Source organism: Grampus griseus (genome assembly GCF_964374135.1).
Source record: "Grampus griseus genome assembly, chromosome: 2".
NCBI classification, from domain to species: Eukaryota; Metazoa; Chordata; class Mammalia; order Artiodactyla; family Delphinidae; genus Grampus; species Grampus griseus.
Window position 1 is genome coordinate 52303456 of NC_139018.1, and position 25726 is coordinate 52329181.

Here is a 25726-nt window from a genome sequence, read left to right on the forward strand (position 1 = left end):
TTGGGACCAGATGGAACCAGTCTACGTGTTCCTCCAACAGGCATTCTCAAACAAAAGTTTTCCTCCAAGTCTATTGTTCAAAGGTAAAATTCCCCAATCTTAAGGAACATACTTCATACATATTTACAGGCTCCGGACGCGCAGGCTCAGCGGCCATGGCTCACGGGCCCAACCACTCCGCGGCACGTGGGATCTTCCCGGACCGGGGCATGAACCCGTGTCCCCTGCATCGGCAGTGGACTCTCAACCACTGCACCACCAGGGAAGCCCCTATCAACACTCTTTTATCATGTTTTAGTTATCTTAATGTTGTCACTTTAATGCCCCTGGTTACTCTGGGATAAAGCATAATAAGACTATGTCCTCTCTTATTCTCAAAATATAACATAAATGTGTATTTTTTAGAAACCATATACCACTATTGACTAATTTTAAGATTTCTGCTAACTAAAATTTCTAAGACCTTTAAAATATACTCTGCTGCTAAAATCTAGCTGTCTCATCTTGAATAGGCGGGTTACTTTTTTTCTTTTGACCCAAATTTATTTTATTTTCTCTTGTTAAATCTGTAACTCACATAATAAATATGATAAATTATTAATCCAAATTATTGATTAAAAGTGTTGAACAAGATTGGTGTAAATACAAAGTTCACGGCAGCAACCTCTCTCCAAGTTGACAATGAATGATTCATTAGATGTCTTTGAACACTGTTATTTCAGCCCATCCAAAGCTGCCACGAGTATTCAGCTCCTTTCTATCATCTATGCACAAAGGACATAGGAGGACATGTTCACAAGTTGATTAAAAAAATGTTCATGTATTAAACTCACTGTTCCTCTATCTGTTGGTACTGTGATTGTTGATAATGACAAAAGCAAAAGGTAAACTTAAGTAAAATCTACTAACCATTTGTTGTAATTTATGCCTTGGATTAGCACAGAGTCGGCATATTTATTATATGAGTAAAAAGTGGGGATGCTGAACTTTTGGCATATATAGAATATGAGGCTTGATCACTGAATGATGGTACAAATGTGTACTTCATATTACAGCGCAACATTCAAGTTTAACCATTTATTTTTATAGTAATAGTATGATGAGAAACGGATGTTATTTATCATAGAAGGGAATAATTTTGCAGTTTGTATAACTGTAATAAAATCTTCATGTGAGACAACTGACTTGTTAAAAAGATGTCTATAAAATATCAAGAATAAAAGTTTTCATCAGCACAAAAGGATTAAAAATTATAAAGATGGGGCTTCCCTGGTGGCCAGTGGTTGAGAGTCCGCCTGCCGATGCAGGGGACATGGGTTCGTATCCCGGTCTGGGAGGATCCAGAGCGGCTGGGCCCGTGAGCCATGGCCGCTGAGCCTGCGCGTCCAAAACCTGTTCTCCGCAATCGGAGAGGCCACAACAGAGAGAGGCCCGCGTACCACAAAAAAAAAAAATTATAAAGACGGCCAATGGTGTACGAACAGCCTACACGTTAACTCTAGCACTGATGAAAATATTGGAAATGTCAGATCTCAATTCTAGAGTAAGATAATAGGCTATGAGGACAATGGTCAACATCTGAATTTAGATAAATAGACTAGTTCTGAAAACATCATGAACACGTAGAATATTTCTACAGAACATCATGCTTCACATTTTGAGTGATAAACATTCATTCTCTTCTTCTGAGGAAAGTTAAGCAAAGTATTTCTAAAGAAAGTAGTTGTCAGGATGAAAATATAGGTGTCTGGGCCTCTGCAAAAATACATGTCAAAATCCAAGGAGAAAAATTGAAGATGTCTGATACCCAAAAGCATATATGCTTTAAAATCACAAATGAAGCCAACAAAGTTTATTTCCTCTGCATTAATGATGATCTTTATGCATAATTCATTTCACAAGATCAAAATGTCAATCAAGCTTAGTATGTAGAAACTGTCCATTATTTCTAAAATTCAAGATGATAAATCTTTACCGTCTTTGAATCTGTTTTTAAAAAGAATATGTCACAGGTTTTGAATATAATTTCAAAGAAAACATTTTAAATGGTTAGCTCAACATCATTCCACAAATGCATTTATGTATAAATGCATGTATTTAACTTATTGTTTCCTTTTCCAAAAAGGCTTTAAATGCAGGAGCAGCATATTTCGAAGAAGTGAATAGCCTCTCAAATACACTGATACCTTAAAAAAGTTATTTTTCAATTGTACAAGCTTCTGGAAAGTTTATTTTTAAAAATCATTAGCACTATTTCCCAGAAGTATATTAATTACTTTACAATTTTACAATAGTAAACACCATAAAGAGAAACAATTTTTATGGTTGAATTAATATGCATCCACTCTTTTTTCTTATTATACGCATTAATTTATATTGTCAGTAATTTACTTGCTTTTATATTATTATGAAATTTAACAAAGAGTTTATTCCACTTAAAAATTGTGGGGCTTTGAAAACTGTTTATCTTCCTTTATTTAAATAATTTCTGAAATGGAATTTGTTTTAATGGACATCTGTAAAATTAGCTCTTAATCACCTATCTTTAACTATAACTAAAAGGGTTTTATTTTCCATTTTATTTTTTAATAACCCACAAAACAGACAAAAGGTTTAACATAGTAATTATTCATCTGGCATTTCATTATAAATTCCGTTTTATAGGAACTAGCCATTTTATTCTGATGGGCTATTAACATTAGGGCAGATAAATTGAGTGTTATTAATAAATGTGTATATCTCCCTGAAAATAGGGTGGACTAAGGAAGAAAATGTTATGACTTGAATATTCGATATTTTTATGCAATAGTTCCACGTAAACTATTTTATAACCAAAGCGTTTTAAACTGCTCTACTTTGTGGTATATCTATTTAACCCTGTAAATTACCACATGGTAGAATGGGACATAGAAAAATATTTGAATATTAAAGTTCACTTGTCTTAAAATCATATATTATTGTGCTGTTTTAATAAGGAGGTTATATTTTTAATTCATTCGACAAATTTTATCATTATTACTATGTGCCAGGCAATGATTTAGGATCTGGAGCTACCCAGTGAGGAAAACATTTTAAAACATTCCTTTCCTCAATCTTACATTCTAGTGTGTATGTTTGAATAAATGGGTTGGAAGTGAATGTCAATTCACTTCCCCATAAACCATAAATGTTTCGATGTTGTTTGACAACTCCAACTTCTTGATTTAGTCTCTCTTGGCTCTACTTCTTTGCCAAACTCCTTCATGGTTCTTTTCTACCTACTTGATGTTACTCTCCTTTGCTAGCCCTTCTTTCAGTACTTTAAGTATTGGTGTTTCTAAAACTATGTCCTTTGGTTCTTTTGTGCTCACATACTCTTGCTCTGAATATTTCCACTCACCCCCAAGGTCGTATATAACATCTTTATGTACATGATATCCAATTCTAATCTATGGTCTAGTCAACGCCTTTGAATTCCCGATTTAACTGCTTCCTGATCATATTCTGCTATGTACTTCATAGTAAAATTCAAGGCAAAAGCATTGTATAAGGCAAATAGGGTACCTTAATTGATAAATAGTAAGTTTAATAGAAACATTGGTAGCCAGTAACATAGTTTTAAATGTTAAATGAAAGAATTATTATAAATATATACATTTGTTAACAAACCCACAGCAGTAAAGATGGTCTTAAACACATCTCTCAATAGGCTACATTGATAAATGATCAATACAATTACAAAGCATCTGAATATGATAAATTATAAGAAAGATATAGATTTGTCAAGTATTATACTCAAAAGAGTCAAGTTTTTTCAAGACTATGCAGTGCTTTTAATTTATTTATTTTATTTATTTATGTTTGGCTGCATTGGGTTTTCGTTGCTGCACACAGGATTTTTCTAGTTGCGGTGAGCAGGGGCCGCTCTTCACTGTGGTGCACGGGCCTCTCATTGCAGTGGCTTCTCTTGTTGCGAAGCACGGGCTCCAGGCACGCGGGCTTCAGCAGCTGTGGCATGCAGGCTCAGTAGTTGTGGCTCATGGGCTCCAGAGCACAAGCTCAGCAGTTGTGGCACATGGGCCCAGTTGCTCCGTGGCACATGGGATCTGGCCGGACCAGGGATCAAACCCATGTGCCCTGCATTGGCAGGCAGATTCCTAACCACTGCGCCACAAAGGAAGTCCCAATATGCAGTGCTTTTACAAAATTTCAAATGTAGAAAGTGTGTTCAGGTAAAAATCTGGAACTATAACACAACAAAAACAGAAATTATATGTGAAAATTAATAACAAAATTTTATTACTTAAAAATTACAAAATTATACAATATTCTCCTGAACAATATCAAAATCATGATTAGAAAACCAAAACCATTAATATACAGTTATAAATTGAATACTAGCAAATTTAACTCAACAATATTTTTTTAAATATGAAGATAACATTACTAATTAACATTACTAATTAGAGTTCATTATTAAAGTCAAATACATATATTAATAGCATTCATCATTCTTTAGTGAAAATAGAATAATTATATAATTTTTTAAATTCTGAAAATGTTTGACTAAACTTATCATTTATTCCTGATAAAACTCTTGACCAACTTGAAGTAGAAAGATAGTATGATAAAGAATAAAACTTAAGACAAATTATTAACATTATATTTAATGGAAACAATTTTAAGATATTTTCAATAAAATTAAGAGAAAACAGAGCTCCTGAAGTTCTACAAGAAAAAAAGAAGACATACAACTAGAAATAGAAATGAAGATCATTTCTTTTTCTTTTTCTTTTGCCATTTTTATTGAAGTATAGTTGATTTACAATATTATATTTGTTTCAGATGTACAATATTATTTACTATTTTTATAGATAATAGTTCATTTAAAGTTATTACAAAATAATGGCTATACTTCCCTGTGCTATACAATATATCCTTGTTGCTTATCTATTTTATACATAGTAGTTCCTATTTCTTAATCCCATACCCCTAGCTTGTCCCTCCCCTCTTTTCTCTCCCCACTGTTAAGCACTAGTTTGTTCTCTATATCTGTGAGTCTGTTTCTGTTTTGTTATTTACATTTATTTATTTTTTAGATTCCACATATAAGTGATAATAGAGTATTTGTCTTTGTCTGACTTATTTCACTAAGCATAATACTCTCCAGGTCCATCCATATTGTTGCAAATTGTAGAATATCATTCTTTTTTATGGTTGAGTAATATTCCATTGTGTGTGTGTGTGTGTGTGTGTGTGTGTGTAAACATTGGGCTCCATGTATCTTTTTGAATTAGTATTTTCATTTTCTTCAGATATATACCCAGGAGTGAAACTGCTGGATGATATGGTAATTTTATTTTTATTTTTTTGAGAAAACTCCATACTGTTTCTCATAGTGGCTGCACCAATGTGCATTCCCACCAACAGTGTACAGAGGTTCCTTTTTCTCCACATCTTCCCCAACACCTGTTATTTGTGGTCTTTTTGATAATAGCCATTCTGACAGCTGTGAGGTGATATCTCATTGTAGTTTGATTTGCATCTCCTGATGATTAGCGATGTTGAGCATCTTTTCATGTGTCTTTTGGCCATCTGTATGTCTTCTTTGGAAAAATGTCTATTCAAGTCTTCTGCCCATTTTTTAATCAGGTTGTTTGTTTTTTTGATATTGAGTTGTATGAGTTGTCTATATACTTTGGATATTAACCCCTTATCATTAATATCATTTGCAAATATTTTCTCCCGTTCAGTAGGTTGTCTATTCATTTTGATGATGGTTTCCTTTTCTATGCAAAAGCTTTTAAACTTGATTTGTTGATTTTTGTTTTTATTTCTTTTGCCTTGGAAGACAGATTGTTTTGCCTTTTTTTGCCTTTGTCTTTTTTTTCTCTTAGTATAATTGTCTATATGAATCAGACATAATAATCAATTTAAAAGTATTAAAAATAATTATAGAATTCTATAAAGTATCACTGAAAACATACATAAACAAATATCAGTGCTTTCCTTATTACCAGAAAATTTGATAGAAAATTAAGATAAATGATGTACATGTAGTTGTAAATAAAATTTTTAAATACTTAAGAATAAATATGAAAACAATGAGTAAGAGCTCTGTAAAAAAAAAAAATTAAACAATATAAAACACATAAAATGAAGATCATGTAACAGGCTTAATAGGTAGAGGTTTTGCTTATCTCAGAGAACCACTACCATTCCCGGAACACATTTAGTTCATATTCACCACAGGGCCTGAGCTCTTCTCTCTGCCTGGGTCACTTCATCCCTATCACATTCGTAAGTTCACCCTGGAAATCAGTCTGGCTTCAATGTTGTCTCCCTAAAGAGGATTTTCCTGACCATCCAATTTAACCTAGAAACTCCAGAGCTCACTCTTACACTAAATTGCCACCTGTCATTCTCTAGTTTTCGTAGTAACTATCAATATCTACAATTATCCTGAGTCTAAAGTTTTTTTCTTATGTACAGTTTCATGAATATTATTTTTGTGTTTCACCCAATTGGATCATAAGTTCTCAGAAAGCAGGCACACACAGTCTTGTCTTCTACTGTGTTCTCAGACCTAGGCTAGTGTCCAACCCACAGTAGGTTTGTAATAAAAATCTACTGTGGTAGTTGTTGGTCAATATGTCTAGAAACCTTTCATCTCATAACTGCTTGGTGCAGCCTCTAGGAGCTGATTTGTAGATTCACTAGTTGAAAGGAGATTTTGAATATCCATGGCTGGAAAGAAAATCTAGAGATCATAGAAGAGCAAGGTCTGTTTTGGATACTCTCCCTGAGCCAGGCATCATTTCTGCTGGAACCTTGAGGAGAGAGAATCTGAAAGGTGAATCTGAGACCACTTTTTCTTCAAGAGATTCTGAAACAAACTATCGATGCTTCAATATTATGGTGAAAATGTGTTAAAAGAAGCTCATGGGATTAAAGAATGAACTTGAAATACCTATCCTGTGGTCTAGCCATACAACATAATTTATCCCAGCTCCATGCCCCCACATACTCATGCTCTGCTCCCACCCCAAAATGTACTTTTTCACTTGTGGCAGAAACAAATTCCACCTCAGTTTGCAAAGGAACACTATGTTCCCCAGTCTCTCTTGCAGGAAGGATAGTGGGCACGTGAACACATTCTTGTCAAACTCCTTATATTAGTTTTCAGGACTGTACATAATCTGAGCACCATCTCTCTGAATCTGATTTCAACTCCAACTATTTCCTGTTTCACTTTTTTCTGTTCTTTATTATTTCTCAAACCCATCAGCCAAGCTGCCATTTCAGGGCCTCTGAATAGGCTATTCCTTGCAGCTAAAAGCTATCCACAGGCTCACTTTCTCATTTCATTCAAGTCTTTTCTTCATCATCACAATAATGCCTCCCTGATTACCTGATATAAATGTACAACATTATTTTTCATCCTCAGTAGTCCTTATACTTCCATCTATGCTTTATCTTTTTTCATAATGTTGATCAGCTTCTAACCTACAATCTTGTTTGCTTTTTAATTTTTTATTTATTGGTTCTCTCTCCATGAAGTCTGGGATACTTCTTTTTCTATTTGTGTGTTGTTGATGTATCCTCGGTCTATCTATTTTTAAAAGTGTTTTAATATTGAATGAACAAATGAATTATCAAATAGATATGATTTTACCCTATGAATTCTGGTTGTTATTGCCAAGAAACACCTAATATAAATATTTTATATATATATTTAATATCAGCCTATGGATCCAGGCTATATGCTCTCAAAATAGAAACTTGACGTAGCTATTTTAGAATCAAAATATCTGTTTGATCCAGTCTTACCATGAGTTGAAGACTCTTTATCTGTAAGATTGGGCCACAACATACTACCACTAGATGAACTTATTTACATGTTTGTTGAAACAAATAATACCAGACTACAATGTACTCTGTTTATGCAAAGCATTTATTCCAATACAAGAAATAACTATTCTGCTTAAAAATTTAAAGATAATAACTGGATCATCACATATTTTCTATTTTTTCAGGTACTGGAAAATCCTCATAGAAAAAAGTTCAAGACAGTTTGCTTATAGCAATGAAAAATATCCTTGGGTTTGTTTATTCTTTATAGATAAGAGAAATGAGACCTAAGTTATAAAAAACAGAAACGCTGTAATGGCAACTTGAGAACAAAATTGTAATAAACCTGTGGCACAGGGTGTCATTCACCTGAGAGTTCTGAAGTACAAACCTCCCACTCAAAATAATTAATATTAAAGCAATAATTTTCCAGAAGCACTGAAAGTTGTCTAACTTTGTCCTGAATTTTAAAGATGTTTGTGTTTATACAGGGAATTATGGACCAGTAGGACTTATATTAGAATCCCCTCCTCCCTCAAAAGTGTCACAAGGTAGTTAAAAGAAAAAAATAAATATAGTCATAAAATACATACATGAGTTTAATTACCCATGAATAAACCACTATGTTTTCTATAAGGGCACAAAAACTGTGGCCTGCATAGGTGAAAACTAGCATGCTAGCAGTCTCAAAACTATAAGATATATTTGAAAGAGGTCAAAATAATAATGCATCAAGGGAGGAAATTTAACCTTTTAAAACTTAAAAGAAATTTGATAATTTCTTAATAAGAAGATGAGAAAATAATTAACCATGGTATTATACAAAAGTCATAGATTGAGTACTAAGTGAGAGCTAAAACACAAAACTAAACAATCATCACTTGAACTGAAAAAAAAAAGTAACAGTAGGGCAATAGTCTCTGTCTTAGGGATTTAAATATGATTTTAACAGCTGTATATCTTTCTACCATGCATATTAGACTTCCTTCAACATATATGGCAATATTTGTTTAAAGAATTAGATAACATTATATAAAATCATCTAATTTTTCTTTTGTCATAAAATTATTATACAAAGGTGTGAAAATAACAAGTTTAAATATTTTTATGTGCTTATTATACATAGGTATGGTAGGCAGACTTTTAAGATGGCTCCCAAGGATTCTTGCCTCCTGGCATTCACATCCTTCTGTAATCCCTCCCCTTGAGCATAGGCTGGACCCAGTGACAAACGGAATACAGTAAAGGCAATGGGATCTCACTTCCATGATAGGTTACAAAATATTATGACTTCCATCTTGCTGGTTGACATTCTCTCTGTTGCCTTCTTGGCTTGCACACTTTGATGAAGCAAGATGTTATGTTCAAGAAGCCCATGCAACAAGGAACTGAGGGCAGACTCAGGCCAACAACCAGCAATGAATAGAGACCTTCAGTCCAACCGCCCATGAGGAACTAAATCCTGCCAACAACCACGTAAGTGACACTGGAAGTGGCTCCTTTCCTAGTCAAGCCTTTACATGATTCCTCAGCCCTAGCTGACATTTTGAATGCAGTCTTGTGAGATGAAGCAGAGGACCACGCTAGACTGTGCTGAGAAGCCTGACTCACAAAACTGTTGCTTTAAAGCACTAAGTTTTGGTGTAAGTTGTTATCCTCAGTAACTAAGTAATACAATAGGAAGTATTTATTTAGCACGTACAGCATGCCAGACTTTTTTCTAAGTGTTTAGTTAGTACCTATTAGATTTATCTTTTGACTTGTCTTATGAGATAGATGCAATTATTATCACTAACACACGTGGAAACAAAGACACATGTATGCAACATTCTCAAAGTTAAAGCATCCTCAATTAGCAAGCAGAAGATACAGTCTTTGTTCATAAAAAATATGCTCTTAACTATCGGATATTGTCTTTCACTTAACTCTAACAACAGCTGTCATTTGTATAATTCTTTATGAGAGGTAAAATTATCTAGCTTACTTCATTTGATCCTTGAAACAACTGAGTATTCTTTTTAATCCAGTTTAAAGAAAGATGAGGACCTACCCTACCTGATTTCAAAGTTTATTTTAAGCTACAGTAATCAAGATAATTTGGTAATTCTCTAGATAGTTAAATAGATCAATCAGAAATAGAGAGTACAGAAATGAATCTACATGTTTATGTTCAATTGATTTTAAAAGGCACCATAGGAAGTCAATAGGGAAAGTCTTTTTTAGGCAAAACATACTTGAATAACTGATTAACATTATAGAAAAAATTCTCAATTCCTATCTCACACCATATCTAAATATTAATTTGAAATGGACCACTGACCTAACATATAAATTAAAATTATAAATCTTCTAAGAAAAAAATATTAGAGAATGTTCTCACAACTTGGGTAGTTAATGATTTCCTAGGACACAAAAGTGTTTACCACAAAAATAAAAGGTGGTAAATTGGACATATTCAATGTGAAATTTTCTGCTTATCAAAAGATACCATTAAGAAAATAAGATACCTTTAAGATACCATTAATCTTAATACCAATCTTAATAAGGTACCGTTATATTAATGCCAATGGTATTAATATATCATTAAGTAGTGGAGCCACAGTCTGAGAGAAAAATATTTAGAACACATATATATGACAAGGGACTTGTATCCAGCATATGTAAGAAGCTCCTATAGCCCCTGAATTTTAAACTGGGCAAAAGATTTTAACAGAAACTTTACAATACAAGATATATGAGCGACTAACAAGCACATGAAAAGATGTTCAGCATCATTAATAATCAAGAAAATGTTATATAAAAACCATTAGATACCATATTATTCCTATTAGGTTGGCTAAACTTTGAAAATACCAATTGTTTCTGGGGATATATGGCCCCTTGAGTTCTCAAATATTGTTGGTGGGAGTGTATAATGGTATAAAACGTTTACAGAGTGTTTGGCAATTCCTTAGAGATTCAAGCCTATACCTACCCTATGAGCCAGCAATTCTACTCATAGTTTTATTTTCAAGAAAAATGAGTGCATATGTCTCCTCCCAAAAAACTTGTGTAAGAATATTTGTGGTGGGGCTTCCCTGGTGGCGCAGTGGTTGAGAGTCCGCCTGCCGATGCAGGGGACATGGGTTCATGCCCCGGTCCAGGAAGATCCCACATGCCACGGAGCGGCTGGGCCCGTGAGCCATGGCCGCTGAGCCTGCGCGTCCGTAGCCTGTGCTCCGCAACGGGAGAGGCCACAACAGTGAGAGGCCAGCGTACCGCTAAAAAAAAAAAAAAAGAAAAAAGAAAAAAAGAACAACTGTAAAGCTGGATTACCCTAGATATTTGCATTTAATTTTCTAGGCTCCTTTTTTATCCTGTTCATCTGGTATTAGGCAATTCTGTGATGACAATGTGAGCTTCTGTACATACAGGCCCAAGGCAAAGGTTTAGGTACCTAATGTTTAAAAGACTAAAAGTTCCCATTAGTGGGTACAACTATTAGCTTTCCTCTTTTACATAAGTAATCCAAAGAAGACCTGGCCTTCTTCAAATGTCAGTTCTTTAAAAATCAGCACTCTTGGTCTTTACCCATTTTGGTTCTAATATTACTCAGTTACTTTTTGTCCATTTGCATTCTCAAGCTGTTTCTTCGTTCTATTGTCCTCAAAACTAGGCACTATTTATTATTCATTGACAGAACCACATATTATGTCACCGGCAAAGCCCATTAACAACTTCCAAGAAATAAAAATAGAATCTGGGTAATAAACTAAAGTCTAACCTTCTTTTTTTTTCCTTTATGCCTCCTCTAGTTTCACTTGCTCACAGGAAGCTGTGTTCCGAGGCCTTGAACCCAGCCCTTCAGGCCAGAGTTCCCGGTGTGAAACGTTTGTGCCAACACCTCAGCTCCGTGGGCCACGTGCAGAAGCACCCGCATGACACTGCAATTCAAGATGGCAGTGGCGGGCCACGTGCAGAGATGTGCACCTAGCGCTTCAGGCTGAAACACCAAGATCAACACGACTGAGCCCAATCCCGCGAGAACTTCTCCCCGCTGACGCGATCCTATAACACAGCTCCCTCCACCGCCTGTGGGAGAGAGTCTGTGCTCTAGAGCAAGAGCTTGCAGCTCTCAATTGTTTGGGCAAAGAATTAAACTTCCCTTTGTTTCTGAACTCTGTCTTGGCACCAGTGACACCCTGGGCAAAAGGACCCTTGTTGGGGACGTACTCCAGAGGGTAGGTAAAAACTTTAGGATCTGTAAAATAGGTATATATTTTACTCAATTGTGTATTTGTATACAGACTTCTGTATTATATACCAGTAAATAAATATTTAGAATTGCAATAGCCATTTCAGTGCTTCAGAATGACATGTAAACTCCCCTCAAAAAAAATTCTCCCCTGATATTGTGTATTAGTCACCTGCAGCAGTGTTCAAAAGATTTGAGTATGATTTCTTAGAAACAGTCACTCATTATCTTAAATACGTGGTGCTTAACTTTAAACTCTTCAGCCACGCCATGAATGTTGTCTTGTTTAAAGAACATCTTGTTCCTGGTTTGTTCCCCTGAGTAAATAAGGTACCAACAAGGTATTAGTTACACTTATCTGTGACATCAGCCATCAAACTCACCAATAAACTGTGACTGTGAAGCAAGAGATGAGCCTTTAGAAAAGATCACTGAAAGCCTGTCCAAGTTCCATTAAGTACTGATTCCGCTGGCAGAGTTGCCTTCTTAGCATCCACTCCCTGACATTGATTAGAAGCAAGGGATCTAAGGGCAGCTCACTCTTAGTTAGCCCCAAAATTGCACTCTGGAAAGAGATACACAGCATCTGGCTGAATTCTGTCAGAAATTCTTTAAAGCAGGGCCAGAAAAAGAGACTCTGTATCTCATTTCTGTGGCCAACACACTGTTAATTTTTAATCTGGTACAAAGATCTGATTAGTCAATGAACATATTTTGTTGATAAAAGTTCCAGAAAACAATTAAAATGCACACTACTTTGTTTTGGAAACTATTGATGCTGTCTAAAAGATTTGCATCTGGCACCCTGAACATTTCAGCTTTCATCAAATGCTGCATGTCCCAGTTTTTGGCCATCCCAATTCATGATTATTCTCAAATTTTTGGAAATAACCAAAGGACTAATTAGGTCACTTGTAGCTTGGCTTCAGTACCAGATCCAGGATCCCAGCTGGAAGTGAAGGCACTTAGGAGAGCAATCACCATGTCTAATGCTGCTGCCTAGCTTTGGGGATGATTGACATTTCAAGAGCTGAACAAGCTTAACATTGAATGAAATGCATTGAGGCAGAGCTGACACTAGGAAATGAACACATGTGTTCTACAAATATTTGCCAGGCATTTGCTATGTGCTATACATTGTGCTAGATGCTGGAGAGAGAAAGGTTAGTATGAAATTCCCCTGCCCAAAGAAACCATAGCCTATGGATTTAGACAAATATGTTATTTACAATATAGTATGATAAGTGCCACACTGAGGCAAAAAAAGGGGGGGGGGGAGGGTTACCAGAATATAAAGTAGAAGCATAAAATTTTAAAAGAAAAAGGAGGAGGAAGAAATATCATTAGGGGTAGGGGGTGGCTAGGAAAGAACAGCACATGTAAAGAAGCATGACAGTAGAAAACATGGCATCTTCTGGGAAATCAAAATGTTTAGAGTATGGAGTACAAGCAGTTTACCATGGCCCTTAATATTCTGCATTATTTGCTTCTCACTTTTTTAGCATCTTTTAGGTGTTCACTATTCTTCAGTTGCTCAGACCTTTGTTTAGATCCTCCAGTACTCCAGGCTTTTTCCTGGCTCAGTGTTTGCCCACATGGTTCTGCCATGATTGGGTCAATCTTATTAATCTCAGTTTAAATATCATCTCCCCAAAGACATATTTAAGTGATAACATCTCCTTTATATTCTTCTCCATCATGGCAACCTAAAGAATTCTCATATTAATATGTATTTCATTTTGTAATCACTTCTTTTTGCATTTATTTCTTTATTGCCTATTTGTTGAAAGTATCTGAACCTTGACCTCTTTGCTTTATTTCATGCCTCTAACTTAGTAGTATTTAGATAAATTTTGGAAACTGATTTAATGGTCCCAGATGAAAGCTACCTAATGTTTTATTAAGTCTGATAAAGATGACATTATTGTTGTAGAGTTTACTTAATATTATGTGCCTTTCATCATTCACTATGACAAAAAATAGTGATAAATTCCCTGAAAGTTTATTAGTTTTTAATATCTAGATAAGCATGAAGAGAAAGTTAAAAGACTCTCAGACACTTGTAATTTCTCCTCAGGAGACTATGTATATACCACTTAAGTGTAATAAATGACCAGAATTTCATAGCAAGTCAGCAGTAGAGCTCAGGTTTGAAAATGTTATACTTATACATAGACTTTGGTTTAGTCTGAAAACAGGCTTGGTTTCTTTTCATCACTCTTTGCTTAGTATCTCCCAAATTCATCACATGAAGGAAAAATAAATGTCTCTCAAAGCTATCCTTATTCAAAGATCCTTTTTGCATTGCAGATCTTAAGTTCTTTGTAGGAGCATCTTGTATGAACTGGTGCCTGATCAAATGGCACTAGAACTATGTATTTATAAATTCCATTGTCTCATAAAATCATGAGTCCTCAGACATGATTAGAAAACTACAGATATTCAAAGAAAGAATACTTAAGTAAATACTAAGAAAAAGTGACATAGCAAGTGACCAACAACAATAACAAAAGAGTAAAAAATTGGACATTCACAAACTAAAGTAAGATAAAATTGAAAACATCTTTAGATAATATTCTCAATAGCTTTTAATTGATAGAAATCTGGTAACAAAGGACATTTATTCGCTTATTTATTTGTGCTCATATGATCTATAAAATTGGATTCTGCTTTCCTTAAGCTAAAAAGAAAGGTATAGGGCATGCTAATGTTATGACTGTGCTTCTTTGATGTCCTATGACCTTAGTAGAATACTCCAATTCTGAAAAGTAGTTTGCTTTTACTTACTTCTGTTTTTTAATGCATTAATAGATTTTACTTATCAAGATCAAGTTCACTGATAGAAATCTTTGCAGGACAGCTGAACACTACCTAAGGAATACAACCTGAAGTTTATCCTATAGTTCTAACACAGTGCATATACAGAAAAGACTGGCCTTGAATATGTAAATGTCTTTGCCAGAGACAATATATCATGAAACAGTTTTTCTTGGAGACCAGGAAATGATCTATTGAAGCCAGCCACGTCACAGTTCTTTACAGACAGTCCGTCTATCGTCTATCCAAACATCTATAGGAACAATAACTGGAACTGGGGTTTATGATCTATTTTCTTGTTGCACTTAATTTCTGGCTTTTTATGGTAAAATATAAATTTTTAATTCCACTTAATGAATAATAAACTTCTAACTATTTTTAAGAAAAACATAGTTTGCCAATAATATTAAGCAAGATAGTGGGTTTATTGGATAATTGTTTTATATGTCTCCTGTAATCTTCAGTTTTTGTTACACCATTGATTATTACATTTCAAAGACATTAGGCAAATCAATTGAAAATATGGTTTATTTGGGGGGCGTGGTAAATAGTGTTTCTAAAGCCTTTATCATGAATTAATTTTTATGCCACAATAAAATGTTGTGGTTGATTCAATACCTACAACTGCTAGTTTGTGAAATCTAAAGGGCCGGAGGGCAACAATTGGCCAAAGGTCTTCTCTGTGGAGTATAAGCTCCACTCTCTCCCCTGTGGGAGAGCCGGACCATAGTGGTGCCTCATTTCTCATACTCTGGGGTTACTTCTTTTCTCAGCTTCTCAGCCAGCAGAGTGCAGTCAAACACATCCATGCTGACAGCACTCTCTGAAAAAGCAACTTACACACTTCCACTGCTTTCACACTGCTGGGTTTAGGCAGTTGAGTGTTTAGACGGTTTACTGGTGGAATACAAAGGGACTTTGTTTTTTAACCAAAGGGAGTATTTAATAATATTATTTCTATATTGCTTAATATGGGCATATTCTCTCTCCTACCATCACCACTAACACACACACACACACACACACACACACACACACACACACACATTTTGTGGCTCATCTCAGGTCCCATGAATCAAAATTTTAATAGGTTGGGCTGAGGGAATCTGCAGTTTTATCAAGGAAATAAAAGTTTGAAAATCCACTCTTCCTAGATAGTAATAGACAATAAGGCTATCTGCCCATATCACTTTAAGAATTTTAATGATTCTTAAAGGGACACTTACTACCAGACACAGAGGAGAAACATTATCTTACTTCCCTAGTTAAGCTCTGAGAATCTTCTAAATTAATGAATTTAGATTAATGAATAACTACAACAATTTTAGCCATGACAGAACCTAATCTATTATATAATCTTAAGAACAGCACTACATGTATTATTTTTATGAAAGTTTCCCAAAATACTGATTTAATCACATGCTATTTTAAGTTATTAGAAATGTTAATGTTTATATCTGCCCTAGTTACTAACATCTGTCTACTGATAAGTGTATGCAATTTTTTATTTTGCACATTTAAATGCGAACCCATCCTTTTTTCTATTCACTATCCCTCATCAATGAAATACTCCTAAATGAGCAACCTTAAATTTTCCTTTTAATATTTTAACATCACAAAGTTTGTTCTATTTGTAACTAGGTACGTTTTGGGGTAGATATAGAAATAACTGCTAGCAGTGATTCAGAGTTTCATAAAACAAATGGAAAAAAATGGTTTTAAATGTATTTGATTTGACTTGATTTAGATAAATTGGGTAGATTAGAAAATTTTTAAATGGCCATTATGTTTCTGTGAATTGGCAGGAGAGGTGAAAGGTAACTGGCCTGTTTAACCTCCTTTCTGAAGCAGACTGATAAAATGCTGTAGTTAAAACTAATACTTGGCAGTAGCAAGAAGCTCATAAACCTGGAGTGACTTGAGCCCTTCATTTAAAAAAGGCAAATGGTAATGTAAAAATGGACTCATTTCAGGTTTTAAATTTAGACTATATTAAAAGATTAAGAAATGAAAAACACACATTATATAGAAAGAGAGCAAGACATTGCATTCAGAAACAATCTGCCTCAAAGCAAAGAGGGTAATCCCACAAAAAAAGAGCCAGACAATATTTCTTATAAATTGTGGTTAATCAAATAATAACACTTGTATTTTATATTTATATAATGCTATTTTATTATATACATTGCCTATCAGTGAACCTGATTTGTAAAAGAACTGTCACCTAACAATAATTCACCATTGTTCCTTGCTTGTTTTTGTGTTTGTTTGTGCAACAGAGGAAAGTGATTGAGCAAAATTAAGTAATTCGGAAATTCAATAAAGGAACTAAGACTAGAATAGTCCTTACTCTTGAGTTTTTAAAATAAATCCCTAAAGAGAGTCAAAATTTGGAAATTGTGTAATTCAATTAAAGTATAAAAACCAAATCTTTTTTTCTGAATTATAAAATCTTAGGTATGACAAAGAATAGATGTGATGCATGGATTCTCACAAAGTTATGTGCCATAGAAATTTTTGAGAAGCTCTAAAGTATAGCAAAAAATACCCAGCATGAGAATTATGTTTTGGCTTAAAGGCCCACATACTATGAAGAATTCCAATAAAGATTCTCAGTAGTCTACTTGATCAGCTCACTCTCAGTTTGGGGGATATGTTTCAGTGCCACCAACTTTGATCCCAAGACCTCATCCTCTTGTGAATACAAAATAAATCAGGCTAGCCATTAATCCCACATTTTGTACCTTCATAACTACAGAACTTCAGCCCTCTTCCAAGAGATTCGCCCCACTCCAGAATCTATAGATATAATCTATTGGATTATATCCCCAATGAGGCACAGACTCATCAAGACCAAGGCCAGCTCCATACTCTGTGTAGCATAATCTTCTATCTCCTGTTCCCCAGTTAGGTAACTATTCAGAGAACCACTCAGGCTAATGCTTATGCTGCTGCTGAATTGCCTCAGACAATGGTGTCATCTCTGTTGTCTGAAGCGAACAATGAAATGTCTTCTTTACCTTTATTCTGCTTCTGTACAGCAGAGCCTCAAATCAATACAGACTTCAGGGATGCGGCTTTTTTCAGAATTTCATGCAGTTCTTTACCCCCGCAGCATATACTGCTTCCAGCAAGTCTAGGTCAAGGCTGCCACACAGTACAAGGAGCCTCGGTATCTGTTGTTAAAGCTGCCTTATCGAGTCACACTTCATCAAGGTAGAATTGTCTCTGAAAATTTATAATCCCACCAGTTGTCTTCATTCTCATATCTCAGTCTATTCACCCTGTTAGTCTACGTGTCACTCTCCTATGACGCATGTCTACTTCCATGTAAATCAGAAGATATAGATCAACTAGTCAGGAAAATGGGGTAAAGCAAAACATTCCCTATTTCTATAAGCCATTTTAACATTCAGCAACCACAGTAAACTCAGTTGCTACAATGAACAGATAATTACAAACAAATAAATGACATCAACTTAACAAGGTTGTTCAACTTAACTTAGGTTGCTTTATATACAGTTTTATATTCTCTTATGAAAAAAATACTTATCTTTCTCAAAAACTCACCTGGAAAATTTCTGTGGTATATTAACATGACCATGATTTTGATCATCCTCTCCAACAACATCAATAAGACAAACAAGTTCTTAGGCTTTCCTTACACATTGTTCTTTTCCTCCATGGCACTAACATTTCACATGCATTTCATGTTTGCCAGGATTCTCTCCTTTATTCAATGTTCTATCCCCAGACACTAGGAGCATATCAGGAGTAGAGTGGACATTTGTAGTAAATATTTCTTGAATGAATGAATGAATAATTAAATGAATGACCCTATTAGTTTGCTAGGGCTGCCATAACAGAATACCACAGACTGGGACACTTAATCAATAGAAATTTATTTTCTCATAGTTCTGGAGGCTAGAAGTCCAAGATCAAGGTGTTAACAGGTTTGGTTTACCCTGAAGCCTCCTCTTCCGTTGGCTTGCAGATGGCCACCTTCTCACTGTGTACTTATATGGTCTCTTCTCTGTGCTTGCACCCCCAGTGTTCTTTTTTATGTCCAAATTTACTCTTCTTATGACAACAGATTGGATCAGGGCCCACCCTAATAGCCTCATTTTAACTTAGTCAACTCTTAAAAGGCCCTATCTTTAAATACAGTCACATTCTGAGGTACTGAGGTTTAGGGCTTCAACTAAATTCAATAAGAATTTTCAGGGGACACAGTTCAGCCCATAAAATGAACTATGAACATTTATACCACTCATCTAAAATTCAAGATTACAATAAAAGAGACAAATGCTAACTCACTTATGTGTAAAATGTTATTACTATCTATTTAGTCAGTATGCATGCATATCTTACAAGAAATCTAAATATTTTATTAACAGAGAAAAAATTCTGTAACTATAATAAATTTTAATGGAAACAATCAAGAAATTAGCTCAAATGTTGATGTTTGTACAAGGAAACTAGTTAACGGTTTGCAGCAATTCTCATAAGAACCTTTTACAAGTACAAGTAAGTAATCCTGAGAGAAAGTATGATGAATGAAGAGTACCAGAGACAAGAGGAAAAGGGAAAACAAAGCTCTAGAGTCTCTAAACCCAAGGACAATATTTATAGTTTAGAACTTAATTACATAGATGGGTTGTGTAAAAACTTTTCATAAAAGCATTGTAAAAGAGAAGCAAAACCTTGCAGTGGCTAAAAGCAGAGGCTGGGAGCAAAGCCGAACTGTGCCTGAATCCCTGTCCCGCCACAGCCTGGTTGTGATTTGGACAAGTTATTTCACCTTTCCAAAGCTCTTTTTTCTTCTGTAAAACAAGTCATAATTGGAGATTAAAAGAAATAAGGTAAGTAAAGAGCTTTGCACAGTGGATAGAGAACACTAAATATTCAATAAATTAGAGAAAAAAGAAGGATATAAATTAAACTTTAAACTGAATGCTAAATATTTGATTATCTCACGTTAACCTATGATTATGGATATGTGGTTCATTTGGCACATATTTAGTTTCCAGCTCAGAGCAAGAGATACAAGAGATCAAATCATCATCTTCTTCTTCATCATCATTATCAACACTTTAGAATTTATATTTATTAAAGATTTACTCTGTGAGACAAAATATGCTTTAAGTTTTATGTTCATGATCTCATTTAATGTTCCCTCTACATACACACACACACACACACACACACACAGGCACACTTTATGGGGTAGGTACTAACATTAGCTACATTTTACAAATGAAGGAAAGCAATTTCCCCATCATATACTTACCTGTACTTAGGCCTTTATGATTCCAGACTGAACTTTGGTGTAGCATAGTTACTGTCAATTGCTAATAATATTCAGATTGAATCCAGAGAAGCCAACTGCAGAAGTATGTTAATGAGATTATTCAAAACTTTCAGGGTTAAATATATATTAAGGTTATCTATTTATTGGAAATCTGAACAAACAAAAAAGTCAAATGTTTTCTCTGTGTCCTATTTTACAATGTAAAAAGGATATAACTGCCAAGTAGACAAGTTGTTTTTGGACATATACTTAAGAAGGTAACTAATCTACAGGCTCTTTGACTTAATTGGTGTGGGCCATGGGTTGATCCTCCCAGAGGAACTACCTTAGCTATTCACTTTGAAGAGAACCTTTGCACAGATAAAGAGGTAGTTAATTGAAGGGAACCCACACCCTTTCTTCTTGCCTGCCTTGATCACTAATGTGGAAAGACAGGATGCTTGAAGCAGCATAAATGATCTTATGACCATGACAGTAAAGCCAAGAGCCTCTCAGAGATGTTGGATTCAACAATTCTGGAACAACAGATATTAGGACTTCTTGCTATAATTCTTGAATTAATTGTCCTTATGTTTAAGCCATGTTTAACTGAGCTTTCTCATATGGAGAGCTGAATGTCTCCCTGAATGACCTAAGTTTGCTTCACTGTGCAAAAATACTGAATAGTCAAATGTGAATTAACTGTGATAACTCTTTATATTCATCGATTTTCTCTTTAGTTCACATAAAGCTTACTATATTCCTTCCTGGGGAAAAATAGATTATAATTTTAGAATAGAGAATATGGAAAGTTGTTCTTACAGAAAAACTATTTTTATGTGTGGTTAAATTAACATAAATGCCCTGGGCAGAAAATGAAATATCTAGCAAAAATAATTTCACAGATGATGTGAAAATTTTCCATACAGCTCTAATTATGATTATATTGCCCATAAAGCAATTGTTCTTTTCTATATTCAGATCAATACCATGCCAAAAAATAAAAAATAAATAAAGAATGTCTCTTGCCATAACTCTAAATGCTAGTTTGGCTAAAAAGAAATTCATTTTGAATGAAGTACATTTTGTCTGTACTGCTTCATCATCAATAATAAAGAATTCATTCTGTCTTCCTGCAAAAATTGTTACATGATATATTCTTAGTGCAAACTTTTCAAAATTTGGAGACTTGATTCATGTGAACTGTATGTAATGTTGTTGCTGACACTCTCCATGGTACTTACTATCCCTGAAATACTTTCTGAACTCTTCAAGTTATCATCACAGAATCACTCAACACTATGGCCTCCAGTCATCTGTACTATCACTGAAATTCCTTTTAAGGGCAATAAAAAGAACAAGAGAAAACATTCAGAAGCCAAAAAGACAGGTCTTTCCCCCTAAGAGGTTTATATTACAAGATTCTCAAGCAGAACTGGACATATATACATAAACTAAGAAATGCGTCACAGATTTGAAGTATACCTGCACCCACAAGCTAAATAAATAGTTATTTTTAAAATGTAAGCAGTTAATACAGATTAGACACCCGTGAATCTGAATAATTTATTACTTTCAAAAATGGTAGGCTTTCTTCTTTCCTCTCACACCCTTCATAAACCCTGCACAATATACTGTAATAGCCCTGTTCCTACGCTAGGACTGAAAGCGGGTGAACAAAACAACTTTATATTTCCACCTAACAAGACACATTCATACTTCATACAAATAAAGATGTTCTCACTCTCTAAAATAAGGAGACACACAGTCCCAATAGCATCGTATCTATAGTTGTTATATTAATTAATTCTCAAATTCATTCACAGTCCCACTGGATTTACTTTAAAGTAAAAATTGCACCTTTGAGGTCTGCCTGAGCCCAGCCTCTTATATACTGTTTCCACTTGATGACATATTAATTTTGCTCATGCCCAACCTTCAGTTTGATCAAAAAACAACATGACTGAGAGCTCAGACTTCATGGTCACCTGATATCCCATGGTGCATTGTCTTTCCTAATGACAAGTAGTAAAAGTCAGAAGCTGTTTCTCAAAATAATAATAGTTACGGCTGAAGAAGGTATGGGTTTTCTACAAAATTTTTGAGGTTTGTACTGCAATTCTCCTATATGTTCTTGCCAGATTCTCCATACAGCATTCTTATTTGCCACAGATAATTTGAATATCATTGGATTTCCTGGATTATGAGGCCCAAGGAGAAAAGCAGGTTGCACTGGAGCCTGAACTTGCTTCAGAGTATTCTTTTGCTCGGGGAATAAAAACTTTTAGGTAATTTGGTATATAGGTTAAAATAGAACACACAAATGTAGTATATGTTGCTTTTAAATTCCAAACATCATGCCTCATTGTGTTTGTGTGTGGTAGGTGGTGTGAAATACAGTAGCTTGTGTTTCATCCTGATGAATATATCTTGTGCTCCAGATTATTGAACCCCTAGAAATTTCATTGAGGTAAGAAAGTCTTGAAATTTTGTGCAGTTTATCTGTTACTCTCTGGTTCGCATATGTCTTACTAAGGCATTTAAATTATCTACTACCTCCATCTCATCCTATCTAATCAGAATAATATCAATTTATGGAAACAGTGTGGATAATTAAGATATTTGCAGACTATGTTATGGCAGAGAGTAGGAGAGAAGAAATAGCTCTAAAGTATAACCATGAGGATGTACTATTGCCTGCTAGAAAAGGCAGACTTTCTGGTGGTCCCTGCAATTTTTTTGTATGGAGAAAAATGGATAGGCCAGATCAGTATTTGCAAACCAAGTCCCAAGGGCTGTTTTGATTTGCTCTGTGCCTGTTTTATTGGCTGCAAACAGAGCCACCAAAGTTATTCTCCAAGATCCATCCAACTTTTGCACAGACCAAATAGTCAAGTTAAATGAGGATGTGATAAGTATAGCTTCTCTGCATCTTCACAATCTTTGATAACAGTACAAATCTTCGCAATTCCTTCAAGGATGTAATATTGTTTCTGGCTTAATATCTGAATAGAAAGGGAGAAGCCCAGGGACTTTCACATGGTCTTTACCCATGGGTCACAAAGTTAATGTAGGGATTCTGCCAGTTTCCAAGTATATCTATTTCAATTACATATTCAAGAACTGCTGTGAGTTAAACTTGGGCTGAGACTCTGGCTTTCCCCTAACTACCATTAGCTTCTGCTTTGACTGGTGAACCATAGTGGCACTTTAGGTGGAAAAGAAATTACCTGGAGTATGCTGGCTTCAAGAGAGCCGCCAGGGCTGCTGCTATGGGATGGAGAAATATTTCAGAAAGCATGGACTTCTAACCTATGAAACTTGGTACTGTGGTGAAGAGTACCAGGCCTCTTGCATACCAATCCACTGACCACCATGTTGAACCCAGAACACCCTTAAAGGAAAAGGAGTCCCTTCCTCCTGCTCTGATCTTGCAATGGCCTTTCAGTGCCCTCTATTGGTAAAGTCTAACATCAAGTTACCTGGCAAAGGAGAAAAGTCCAGGAAGTCCAGGATCACAAAGCCAGGCAAGGCAAGGCATGGCAAGATGGATTTGGAGCTCAGAAGTAATAAATAAATAACTAACACAGGTAACAAGATTAACTAAGTGAGAGATGAGTGAGTAGATCTCTCATGATAGATTATAGAGGGTAAGAACAGTTATATCCTTTGTAAGAAATAACCAAAAGTCTCCCTTGCATTAATAATCAAGTATAGAAAGCAGACTTCTCTGTGGATGTCATTTGACCTCTCTCCCCTGCCAGTATGATATTTTATGAAACTTTAAGTTCTTTTTGTGTGACATATTCAAATGGAATATCTTTTTCAACCCTTTAACTTTTAACCAATGTATGTCTTTGTATGTAAAGTGAGTCACTTGTAGACAATTTATAGTTGGATGGTTTTTTAATCCATCTCTGCATTTAATTTGGAGCATTTAACTCATAGATATTTACTATTATTACTGATAAGAAACACTTAACCCTGCCATTTTGCTACTTGTTTTCTATAAGCCTTATATTTTTTGTTTTTTTCAGTTCCTCTTTTAAGCTTTCTTTTGACTAAATTGATATCTTCTGGTGTATTATTTTAATTCCCTTGTCACTTCTCTTACCATTTATTTTTTAGTTATTTTCTTAGGTGTTCTCCTGAGGATAACAATTACTATTTATAACAGGGTTACCAGAGAGGAGTGGGTTGGGAGGTAGGGGCAAAACAGGTGAATGGGATTAAGAAGTACAAACTAGTAGGTATAAAATAAATAAGTTACAAGGATGTAAGGTACAGCACAAGTAATGTAGTTAATATTTTATAATAACTCTGTAGGGAGGGTAAACTATAAAAATATCTAATTACTATGTTGTACACCTGAAACTAATATAATATTGTAAGTCAACTATATACTTCAATAAAAAATTTATGACAGAAGGAAATTTTTTAAACTCACAAATATGTGGAAGTCAAACAACAAACTCCTAAAAACCAATGAGTCAAAGAATGAATCAAAAGTGACACTAGAAAATATTTTTATATTCTTGAAAACAAAACACAACAAACCAGAACTTATGGGATGCAATGAAAATGCTCAAAGGGAAATTCACAGCAGTAAATACCTTCACTGAAAAAGAAGATTTCAAGTCAATAACCTAAACTTTCAACTTGAAAAGCTAAAATTTAAGAAAGAGCAAACCAAACCCAAAATAAGCAGAAAGAAGAAAATAATAAAGATTAAAGAACATCAATCTTTATCAAATTCTTCCCCCAAAAAAGAAGAGACATGAACTCTTTCTAACTAATCCAATGAGGCCAGCATTATCCTGATATCAAAACCAGACAGACAATAAAAGAATAAAGTCCACAGATAAATAACTCTTATGATGATAAGTGCAAAAATCATCATTAAAACCAAATACAGCAAATCAAAACCATAATGAGATGTCAATTTACCATTAGTAGGATAGCTTTTTTTTTTTTTTTTAAGGAAAACAAGTGTTGATCAAGATGTGGAGAAATTGAAACCCCCAAACATTGATGACTGGAGTGTAAAATGGTTCGGTTTCTGTGGAAAACAGGTGGAAGAGTTTTGGCAGCTCTTCAAAGAGTTAAACATAGAGTCACAAAAGGACAGAGAAATTCCACACCAAGGTATATACCTAAGAGAACTAGAAACATAAATCTACGCACAAAAACATGTACATGGATGTACATAAAGCATCACTGAAAATAGCCCCGAAGTGGGAACAACCCAAATGTCCATCAGTTGATAAATGTATATTAAAAATATGATATATCTGTATAGTGGAATATTATTCAGCCATTAAAAATGATGTACTGATGCATGCTACCACATGGATAAGCTTTGAAAACATTATGCTAACTGAAAGTGAGACACAAAAGGCCATATATCATATGAAGCAATTTATATGAAATGTCCAGAATAGGCAAATTAGTAGAGACAAAAAGTATTAGTGATTTCCAGGAACTGGGAAGAAGAAGCAAATGAGGAGTGACTGCTTAATATGTATGAGATTTCTGTTTGGGGTGATGAAAACATT